We start from the raw sequence: 11,004 nt of genomic DNA, 5'->3' as shown, positions 1-11,004 counted from the left end.
ATGCTGAGCTCAGAAAAGGTCATAGGCTGAGTTGAATTAAGCATATCGCTACAAAAAAGCTTCCTGTACCGACATATGCCGAGTTGGGGGATCGAGCCAGCTATAGGCCATGCTGACTTCAGACCATGCCGACTTAAAGAAATTCCGGGCCATGCTGAATTTGCTGAGCTTGGCTCCATATGTTTCACGAATGTAGGCAGATCAACATTGTTAATGATCGATGACACTTTGCGTACGAGGAACAAATTAAGGCGTAAAACTCAAATGTAGACAAGTAAAATCAGACTGAACCAAATTTTTCTCCACCAATTAACGTTGTAGTGCGAGAATGGAATAAGCTCCCTGCCTTCCTTCAGTGCTCACACGATTGATTTCCTTTAAACCCTCCCTTGTTGTGCTTTCCTTCCTACCATTGTATCTTTTTAATTTCATGGTGCTACCTACACATGTATTAATAGTTGTATAATCAATGGCATGTTCCTCCCTTCTCCTTTGTTGTTTACCTGCAACAATAAACTATCAATCAATCAATCAACAAGCTCGATCGGCCGTCACTTCCTTCAACTCAATATATTAACTAGAGTTGAAATGCAACCTTATGGAGCCATCGGATGAATGTAGAATCACTTAGTTTAAGGACAGGCCACTTAGTCTGGACCCTGGGGTCTGATTTTCTATGTAAATCTGTAAATTAAACCCATCCGAGAGCTATGACGTAATGTTTAAACCTCCGCGTACCCAATCAGCTGTTTTAATCAGCTGATCGGTCACCTCAGCACGCTACTGATATTATATCGTTTCCGGAGTCACCAAACTCGTACGGAACATGTCTATTGCATGACTTGACCTGTGACCTACATACCCAGACACGGGGGATGACTGAAATAATCTTATAGACTTACGAAAAAATAACGGGTTTTTTTTTCAGAATGGCAACACCGCCCGCTTGCCATAATAATTCTTCCGCCTCGTCATATATAATGCTATACTTAACGGTAACACCAATTAAGGGCTGATATCGAATTAAGCCGTGATGGGAAGATCGTTCGTAAGATTTACCCCCTAAATACGGGAAGAGAGAGAGAGAGATAGATGCTGACTTTAAATGCTGACTTCATATATCACTTTTCTTCATCGAGTCTAGCTGAGCCATGCTGAATGCTGAGAGCCACAAGACATGTATAACAATCAAGCCTAGGCTGAGCTCTGAAAATAGAGGCCATACATATGCTGATCGAGCTGAAGCATATTGCTACAAAAATCTTCCTATTTAACAACATATGCTGAGTTGGACGAGGCCATGGATACTGGCTTCAGACAATTAATGCATGCTGACTTAAAGGAAGGTCACGTACAGCACTCAAAAACGTTTATGCTGAGCTGATATAAATTGAGCATAAAAAATGGCCATGCTGTAACTTGTATGTTAATTAAGCCATGCTGATCAAATCCTTACTAAACTCAGATTAACAAAGTCAGCATATTATATTTATAGCATAGAATTGGTATGAAAAAATCGGTCATGCTGAGTACAGCCTGACATCATGGAATCTTTAATGCTGTCATGCTGATATCTTGACCATCCTGAGTTCAAAATAGTCAGCATTGATATACAGGCTATGCTGAGTGAGAATTAACATTACTGACTCAATAAACCCCCATATGCTGAGCTCAGATGGGAAACTAACACATGCTGACTGATTCTGGGCCATGAGGTTGTTGACCAATCCTTCCCCACTTATAAATTACTTGCAATACTTATAGGCTACTTTTGTGACTCTGTGTAGGCCTACATTCCATAATACTCAACCTACCCTCAATCCTCTCTTTCTCTATACCAACTGGATTTAGACATTAAAATTCTTCCTTATGAACTGTTCTTATAAATTACTTGCAATACTTATAGGCTACTTTTGTGATTCTGTGTAGGCCTATATAGTCATTCCATATTCAACCTAACCTCGATCCTCTCTCTTTCTATACCAACTGGATTTAGACATTAAAATTCTTCCCTTTGAACTGTTATTATAAATTACTTGCAATACTTATAGGCTACTTTTGTGATTCTGTGTAGGCCTATATAGTCATTCCATATTCAACCTAACCTAGATCCTCTCTCTTTCTATACCAACTGGATTTAGCAATTAAAATTCTTCCTTTGGGGGTGTAATTAATCTCTGTAGGCCTATCCTCACTCAATCTGATGCCTTGGAACTTGGATACATAGCCAGTATTAATATATCTGAGTGCTGTGTTGGGTAATTAATCACTTACTTGATCCTGATAAATACTGTTTGGGGACATCATTAATTCTTCTCGGTCAATCCTTGTTCATTGATATGCTCAGGAACTTGGATTATAAACAAGTCTGAGCTTTTAACAGTAAACACATAGTAAATTCTGACAGCACGGGACTTTTCCAAACAGTCAAATTCCCTCTATATAAATAGTTTGTGGGTGGCTGGGGAGCTAATTCATTCTCCTAGGTCAACCCTCCCTCTTTCAATGTGATGGTTTAGCCCCTTGAATTTTTGCCGGTACTAATTATAAGCTTTCAAGTGTTAAATATATAGCAAATTCTGAATAAAAGTCCTTTGCAGATGGTTAGACTCCCTCACTCAATCCCTTCCTACACAGTTCTCCTTGCATAATAGACTCATTGTTATTAAGTTAGTAATAAGCATCTAAGCAGAATAATGACCAAGATAAGCTATAGATAAAATTAATATAGATATACGTAGACAGAACCTCACAAGTTAAGCTATTTCCAGTTTCCAAGGGCTGAGTTAAGCTGGGAGTTAGGTTAGATCCTCGCATGAATTTAAGCTATTTCCAGTTTCCAAGGGCTGAGTTAGCTGGGAGTTAGGTTAGATCCTCGCATGAATTCAAGCTATTTCCAGTTTCCAAGGGCCGAGTTAAGCTGGGAGTTAGGTTAGATCCTCGCATGAATTCAAGCTATTTCCAGTTTCCAAGGGCTGAGTTAAGCTGGGAGTTAGGTTAGATCCTCGCATGAATTTAAGCTATTTCCAGTTTCCAAGGGCTGAGTTGAGCTGGGAGTTAGGTTAGATCCTCACATGAATTTAAGCTATTTCCAGTTTCCAAGGGCTGAGTTAAGCTGGGAGTTAGGTTAGATCCTTGCATGAATTTAAGCTATTTCCAGTTTCCAAGGGCTGAGTTAAGCTGGGAGTTAGGTTAGATCCTCCCATGAATTTAAGCTATTTCCAGTTTCCAAGGGCTGAGTTAAGCTGGGAGTTAGGTTAGACCCTCACATGAATTTAAGCTATTTCCAGTTTCCAAGGGCTGAGTTAAGCTGGGAGTTAGGTTAGACCCTCACATGAATTTAAGCTATTTCCAGTTTCCAAGGGCTGAGTTAAGCTGGGAGTTAGGTTAGACCCTCACATGAATTTAAGCTATTTCCAGTTTCCAAGGGCTGAGTTAAGCTGGGAGTTAGGTTAGACCCTCACATGAATTTAAGCTATTTCCAGTTTCCATGGGCTGAGTTGAGCTGGGAGTTAGGTTAGACCCTCACATGAATTTAAGCTATTTCCAGTTTCCAAGGGCTGAGTTAAGCTGGGAGTTAGGTTAGACCCTCACATGAATTTAAGCTATTTGCAGTTTCCAAGGGCTGAGTTGAGCTGGGAGTTGTTAGACCCTCACATGAATTTAAGCTATTTGCAGTTTCCAAGGGCTGAGTTGAGCTGGGAGTTGTTAGACCCTCACATGAATTTAAGCTATTTGCAGTTTCCAAGGGGTGAATTAAGCTGGGAGTTCCGTTTCCTTGTCTATATCTACCTAAATTCCCCTTCAATCATTAGCCGGGCACTCCACACCTCCCCTTTCTTGACCATTCCACTCCTCCACTTCTGTACGGGAGACTGATCTTTTTACCCTTCAGACATATAAGATTGAAGACATTTTTTATCAGGTTCAAAACTCCTAGCTTTTCTATCATACCTTCAAGTTGGCACCATCTTGTAACCTAACTTGCATGGGAAACTGTACTTCTTGACCCTGGAGAGATATTCCTTTGTTACTGTGACCTTGTTTTGTCCACAAGTTAATCATACAAAGCTATTATATATATTCTGTAACCTAACTTGTATGGGAAACTGTACTGCTTGACCCTCACAGGTAATAGGTATATGGTTCCATTGAAAGATATGCAAATTTTAACATGTCCAAATTCATAGCTTTCATATCAGACCCTCCAGTTTAATTAAGCCACCCAGCTGACACTATCCCCTGCTTGGACTCAATTTATAAAGAAAACTGTACTCGTTAATCCTCGAGTCATTTCCCCTTTTTCCAGCTCCTTAATTAGCGTGACCTCCCAGCCATATACAGTTTATCCAGTCCACTAGTATTTAACCAGTAGCTCCAGGGCCATTGGATATAAGCATAGGTCAATCATTTAGGTATGGATGAACAGGAATTTAACCCCTATAAAAGATATACGTGAGGGGAGGCAGCCGGTAAGGAAACATATATCGAGGGCTGAATCATATCAAAGCTATACCCAAGATTATGACACACTATAAATATCTCTCTAGCCAGGGCCAGGATATAGGCAAGGGTTCATATATAAGGAAGAGCAGGAGTTCAACCCCTATAAATAACATTTGTGAGGACTGAATCATCAAAGCCACCCTAAAATTATTAAACTATACTATATATCTAACCATCATATAGCTACACCCAGGGTCATTGGATATAAGCTTGATTCTAGGATTAAAGATGAGCTCCGGGAGGGCAGCATGAGCCAATGCAAGATGGCGCCACTATAAACACTTGCCTGCACCAGAACGGGCTGGGCCGACCATCAGGCCCCACCGGGAAGAAGCCTTGGGCCGACCATCAGGATCCACTGGAAAGAAGCCTACCGGAGCAATAGGCCATGACAAAAAAAAAAAAAAAAAAAAAAAATGACAATGCTTTCAGGGGAGTTACAGACAGGGGTGCTTTTATAACCCAGGTGGAAATGTGACCCTTCCTCTGTACCATGAACCTAAAAAACACATATTTGACAAGGCTTTCAGGGGTGCTTTTATGACCCTTCCTCTGTACCATCAACCTAAAAAAACATCATTGAGAACCCAATTACTGACCTTTTTGGCCTTGGAAATATACAACAGAAAATACAAGACCCAAACAGTCCCCTCAATAAACAGACATACAACTGATTAGTAAAATAACACAATAAAAAAAAATATATAAATACGAGTCCTGAAAATGTAGACTGTTAGAACAGGGAAATATATTAATTGGTAGATTATTTTATGAGAGGTAAGGCTTGGTAGAGGTTGCATGTGCTTGGTAAGGCTTTCATATGGTATAGTATGTTTCCCGGGCGTTTGATGTGCTTGGTAATGCTTTTTAACACGGTAGCAGCGACGGGTCAAATTTGTGGCTATACCGTGTAGCAGTGACGGGCCAAATTTGTGCCATGATATAAACCCCCCAAAATAGATGATGCATAATCTGATGACAAATGCTTGGATATGTATTATGAAATGGTTTGTGTGAGTGATGATTTTTTCTCATTTTTCTCGCTTAGAGGGACCGTTAAGAAACATGATCCCTACCACCACCACCACCACCACCACGTTCTTACGTTCTTCTGTTCAACCGTACTGCACGCATGGGTGGGTAAAAGATACACACATATATATAACCGTACGTGTTTGAGGATAATCTCCCTCCATAGTCAGGATTCTCACATGACTTGGACACATAGTCTTTTTTTTAATTTTTAATCTTTTATTTTTTGAGGTACAAGCCTAACGGAGGTGCCCCCATATAGGCCTGAACCCCTCTCTGATACCTGGCCTGTACTGCTGCTCTCAAATGATGTCAAACTATTTTTTTAAGGTGGAGACATCTCTAGGGGGGAACGGAACCTGACGGAACCTCCCTCGCTAGACGCTGATCCGACAGGCTTCAAGTTAGGGGTCACCTGAAGCTCTGGCCGGCAGCTTAGACTATGGGTTAGGATACTCCAGCCAGCATTAGTATGGGTTAGCATGACAGCGGAAATGGAATGGGGTTATGCAAAATCCATGAGTTGTTACGAAAGCCAGAGAGAATTGTCATACGTAAGCAGGAGTAGTTCTCATGCGAAATTTAAGCCGTAAGTTGCCGGAGTTTTTATGCAAAGCCGTGCGATTAGTTATGAAGGAAGAGTGAAGAGAACCGTCACACGAAAACTATAGGTGTTATACAAAATCCATGCGGGTTAAGCGAGCAGGAGTTAGTACACAGAAGCCATGCCATTCATTTCGACAGCAGGCGCAGAGCGAGGTGTTACGAATAGCAGAAGCAGAGTGAGTTATTACGAGGGCATGCAGATGTTACACCAGTCCCAGGAGTGCAGGAGTTGATACCCGGAGCAGCAGAGGTTGTCCTTGGTAACTGAAATTAAAAGGTTTTGTTAATACTCAGAGTACCAGAACCAGTAATTGTACTCAGACTAATTGCAGTAGAGGTTGCTGATTAAGTCACACCACTACGGTAACACTTATGAAATCACCCTTACATTAGTTAGCCCCCACAGGACGTTACACATACTTATAAATGTATAGCCTTCGAACAGTACACTTAAAGATTTCACAGTATTTTTTTTTCAAGGGCAAAAAAGTGTAGAAAAATAAAGCCCACTACTTGCTGCTCCCACTTAAATACTTATATATATATATGTAACCTTTATACATTACACTTAAATGATTCCAATCACTACACGCTTATTAGAGAACCCGGTACACACTTTAATATATAACTTAATACCTTACACACTTACTTTACACTTAAATAACGTAGGGAAACACTTACTTAGAATTATATACCCAAAAACCAAAGATTTTATAAGTATAGCAATACCAAACACCTTATAACTAAAACCCCATTTAAATACATACAAATTATATTACAGCTTAAATATGTAACCCTGTAAACATGCATAGAAATTATTAGTAGATATATTTTAAATTCAATACTTTACATAATACAGATCATTTAAATATTTTCCTTGGCACATATACTTCTGCCTGTATTTATAAGTTGCCTCCTCCTCCTCCTCCTCCTCTTTCTCCTTCTTCTTCCTCCTTCTCCTCCTTCTTCTTTCTCCTCCTCCTCCTCCTTCTTCTTCTTCCTCCTTCTTCTCCTCCTCCTCTGCAGTGTTTGGCCTGTAAGAAAGAGATGGGATTGTCAGACACTTCCAACTCTAACATTAACTATATTTTAACCCAGTACACAAGCTGAAAGTAAGAGGTTTTTGTTAATTAATAGCCATAGTAGAAAGGGTTTGTAGGAGTTACCCACAGCACCAGAAGCAGTAGTTGTACATAACCTTAGATTGGTTACCCCACAGGACCTTACACACTTATATACTTATAGATGTAGCCTTCATAGATTACACTTAAGTAATTCCCACAGAATGCACCATTAGACTTAGATTAGTTACCCCACAGAACCTTACACTTAAATGCTTATAGATAAGTAGCCTTCATAGATTACACTTAACCCCTTCACTACGGCCGGGCCAAAACAGCGCCCCGGACTGTATCCGAGATCACCGTGCGCGCCAAATTTCAAATGTCGCTATTGAATATAACAAGTTTTCAGCCATAAACTCAACATAATCATCATGTATTATATACGAAAACATGCAGAATTAAATGGTGCACATAAAGAAACTCACTACGGCCAGGCCAAAACAGCGCCTCCTCGACGTATCTGGGATCGCCCTTCCCTTTGAGCGTAACAAAACCAATCATACATTACCTTAGCCTAGCTTGCATGGTAGTGTTGTCAAGTCCCCCCTCACCCAATCCACCCCTCTACAGCCTCCTGCAGTCTTCCTCCCCCACCTCCGCACAGACCTGAAAGAAAGTCTCATTAGTCAGATAAAGGTTCATCTCCCTGCAAGCACACACACACACACGGAGTACCACAGGGTTCAGTATTAGCACCGATAATCTTCCTGGTATATGTAAATGACATGGCTGAAGGAGTTAATAGCTACATAAACCTGTTTGCTGACGACGCTAAATTACAAAAACATATAAGAAACAAAGAAGATTGTGAAATATTGCAAGAAGACCTATACAAAATTTGGAAATGGAGTATGGATTGGGAGATGGAATTTAATGTGAAAAAATGTCATGTTATGGAAATGGGTAAAAGTGAAACAAGACCAATCTGGATATACAAAATGGGAAATGGTGAAACATTAAAAAAAGTGCATGAAGAGAGAGATCTGGGAGTAGTGATGAGGGATGATAACACAGGGTAACAACCAAAAAATCGTCAGGGGTTTCTCAGCTGATTCTGACTAATTTTGGTGTTCTGAGTCCGAATATCACACTGATTTTGCTCTATCAGGTCAACTTTTTGAGATACAGCCATAGGCCTACCTGACGAGCTATACATATGCTAATATCAGGGGTTTTGAGTTCAATCATATTTTTCTTGAAGAATATATCGAATTACAAAACTAACTTACTTCTCTAAATTAGCTGCATACGTGTCAGTCAGTCATCCTGCTGACAGTCAGCTGCATCCTGCTATTACATATTACATATATTTTTTTTTAATATTTTTCAGGTCATTGATATGGCTTCGGCGCGACGGTCATGCAGGAATAATCCTGACGTTTTCTGCTACATCTGCGGAGAATACACGCTGTCAGTGGACAGGAAGAACATCACAGGATTTGTGAAGCGCGCCTACCAGGCTTACTTTGAAGTCAAGCTGGGTGACCAAGATAAGTCCTGGGCACCGCACACGGTGCAAGACGTGCGTGGAATACCTCCGGCGGTGGACGAAGGGCGAAAACTTCACTGAAGTTTGGGATTCCGATGGTTTGGAGGAGCCGTTTGAACATGCATCGGATTGTTACTTCTGAGACATAAATACTAATGGCATCAACCGGAATAATCGGCACAGAATCCAGTACCCGACCTTCCATCTGCCCGCCGTCCAGTTGCTCACTGCGAAGAAATTCCTGTACCAGCGTTCAGAGAGCTTCCTGACAGCGACGACGAGGCCACCACTACAGACGAGGGAGGAGATACAGAAGAGGAGTATGGTCCGCAGCCCTTTTCACAAGGTGAGCTTAATGATCTGGTTCGGGATCTCAGCTTGTCGAAGACTTCCTCCGAGCTGTTGGCCTCTAGACTCAAAGATAAAATCTACTTGGCGAGGACGCGCGTATCACTTTCTTTCGTAGAAGGCATGAGGACTACATGGGCTACTTCTGCCAGGAGGAAGACCTCGTGTACTGCCGAGATGTCGCCGGTCTTTTTGTTAAACTCGGCGCTTCTCAATACGATCCGAGAGATTGGCGACTCTTCATTGACAGCTGCAAGCGCTCTTTGAAGTGTGTGCTCCTCCACAACGGGAACCAGTTCGCCTCAATTCCTCTTGCACACTCCACAACTCTCGAAGAGAACTATGAAGCAGTGAAGTACGTGCTCGACAAAATCCAATATGAGCAGCACCAATGGATCATCTGCGTCGACCTCAAGATGGTGAACTTTCTACTTGGTCAGCAGTACGGGTTCACAAAGTACCCATGCTTTATATGTATGTGGGACAGTCGAGACAGAGCCCAGCACTATGTAAAGAAAGAGTGGCCGGCGCGAGAGCAGTTAGTACCTGGGGCGAGAAACATCATAAACGAACCTCTTGTTGACCGGGAGAAGATATTGATCCCACCGCTGCACATGAAGCTTGGGTTAATGAAACAGTTCACGCGCGCTTTGGACAAGGATGGGAGGTGCTTCAACTACCTGTGCCGAGCCTTTCCTCGACTGACCATTGAGAAGCTGAAGGCCGGCATTTTCGATGGCCCACAGATACGGCAGCTCATCAACGACACAGAGTTCCAAAACTCCATGAACACGCTAGAGTGCGCCGCCTGGAAATCGTTTGTGGAGGTGGTGAACAACTTCCTGGGGAACACGAAGGCAGCAAACCACGCCAGACTCATCAGCAGCATGATAGAGGCTTTTCAAAAACTCGGGTGTTTGATGAGTATAAAGATGCACTTCCTATTCTCACACATGGAGAAGTTTCCTGAAAACCTTGGGGCGATGAGCGACGAGCAGGGAGAAAGGTTCCATCAGGACATGCGCCAAATGGAGGAGAGGTACCAGGGGAGGTGGGATGCAGTCATGCTGGCGGACTACTGCTGGTCGCTGAAGAGAGACAACCCAGCAGCTGCTCACGCACGGGAATCGAAGAAACGCCGATTTATGCCGTGAACTCTGAAATTTTGTGTCACGTAACGTTTATTTAGAAGTATTATATGCTTATCAAATTTGATGGAGTAAATAAAAACTGAATGAATTTGGATACGTTGACTTTTATTTCTTGAGGAAAACGGAAAAAATCGTCAGGGTTTCTCAGCTGATGATCCACAGAAATTTGTTTTTTTACGAAAAATCGATTATAAAAAAAATTCTGTAGCAAAAAATCTTGACCTGATTGAGCAAAACCAAGGTCATTTTCGGACTCAGAGCATCAAAATTAGTCTAATTCAGCTGGAAAACCCTGGACGATTTTCAAAAAATATTTTTTTGTTACCCAGTGTAATCAACCAGAGAGTCATATAAATCGGATCTTTAGAGACACATATAACTTGGTGAAAAATATTGGAGTAGCATTTAACTACATGGACAAGGACATGATGAGAAGGCTAATCACTACCATGATTAGACCAAAATTAGAATATGCAGAGGTAGTGTGGTCCCCCCATAAGAAGAAGCATATAAAGAAACTAGAAAGAATACAGAGGATGGCATCAAAAATGGTCCCAGAGTTGGAGGGATTAATATACGAGGAAAGATTAAAGGAAATGAACTTAACAACACTGGAACAAAGAAGAGAAAGGGGAGACCTAATCCAAATTTATAAATTATTAAACAAAATAGATGAAGTAGATAATGAAGAACTGCTACTAACAGAAGGAAACATAAGCAGAAATACAAGAGGACACAGTAAAAAATT

At 41.4% G+C, this 11,004-nt stretch overlaps 1 long non-coding RNA gene across 2 annotated transcripts in view; it reads right to left on the bottom strand.

The window, feature by feature from the left end:
- Nucleotides 1–9,693: 9,693 nt before the first annotated feature.
- The window catches only part of LOC126992976 (uncharacterized), a 4,437-nt gene continuing 3,126 nt past the window's right edge, over nt 9,694–11,004 (bottom strand). For both annotated transcript variants that reach the window (XR_007747209.1, XR_007747210.1), the window contains exon 3: nt 9,694–11,004. This exon is cut by the window's right edge and continues 415 nt beyond it. This is a non-coding gene — a long non-coding RNA (uncharacterized LOC126992976).

The sequence above is a fragment of the Eriocheir sinensis genome, unplaced genomic scaffold, assembly GCF_024679095.1.
Source record: "Eriocheir sinensis breed Jianghai 21 unplaced genomic scaffold, ASM2467909v1 Scaffold532, whole genome shotgun sequence".
Classification (NCBI taxonomy): Eukaryota; Metazoa; Arthropoda; class Malacostraca; order Decapoda; family Varunidae; genus Eriocheir; species Eriocheir sinensis.
The sequence above is the reverse complement of the archived record's forward strand: the minus strand, read 5'-3'. Positions and strand labels throughout refer to the sequence as shown.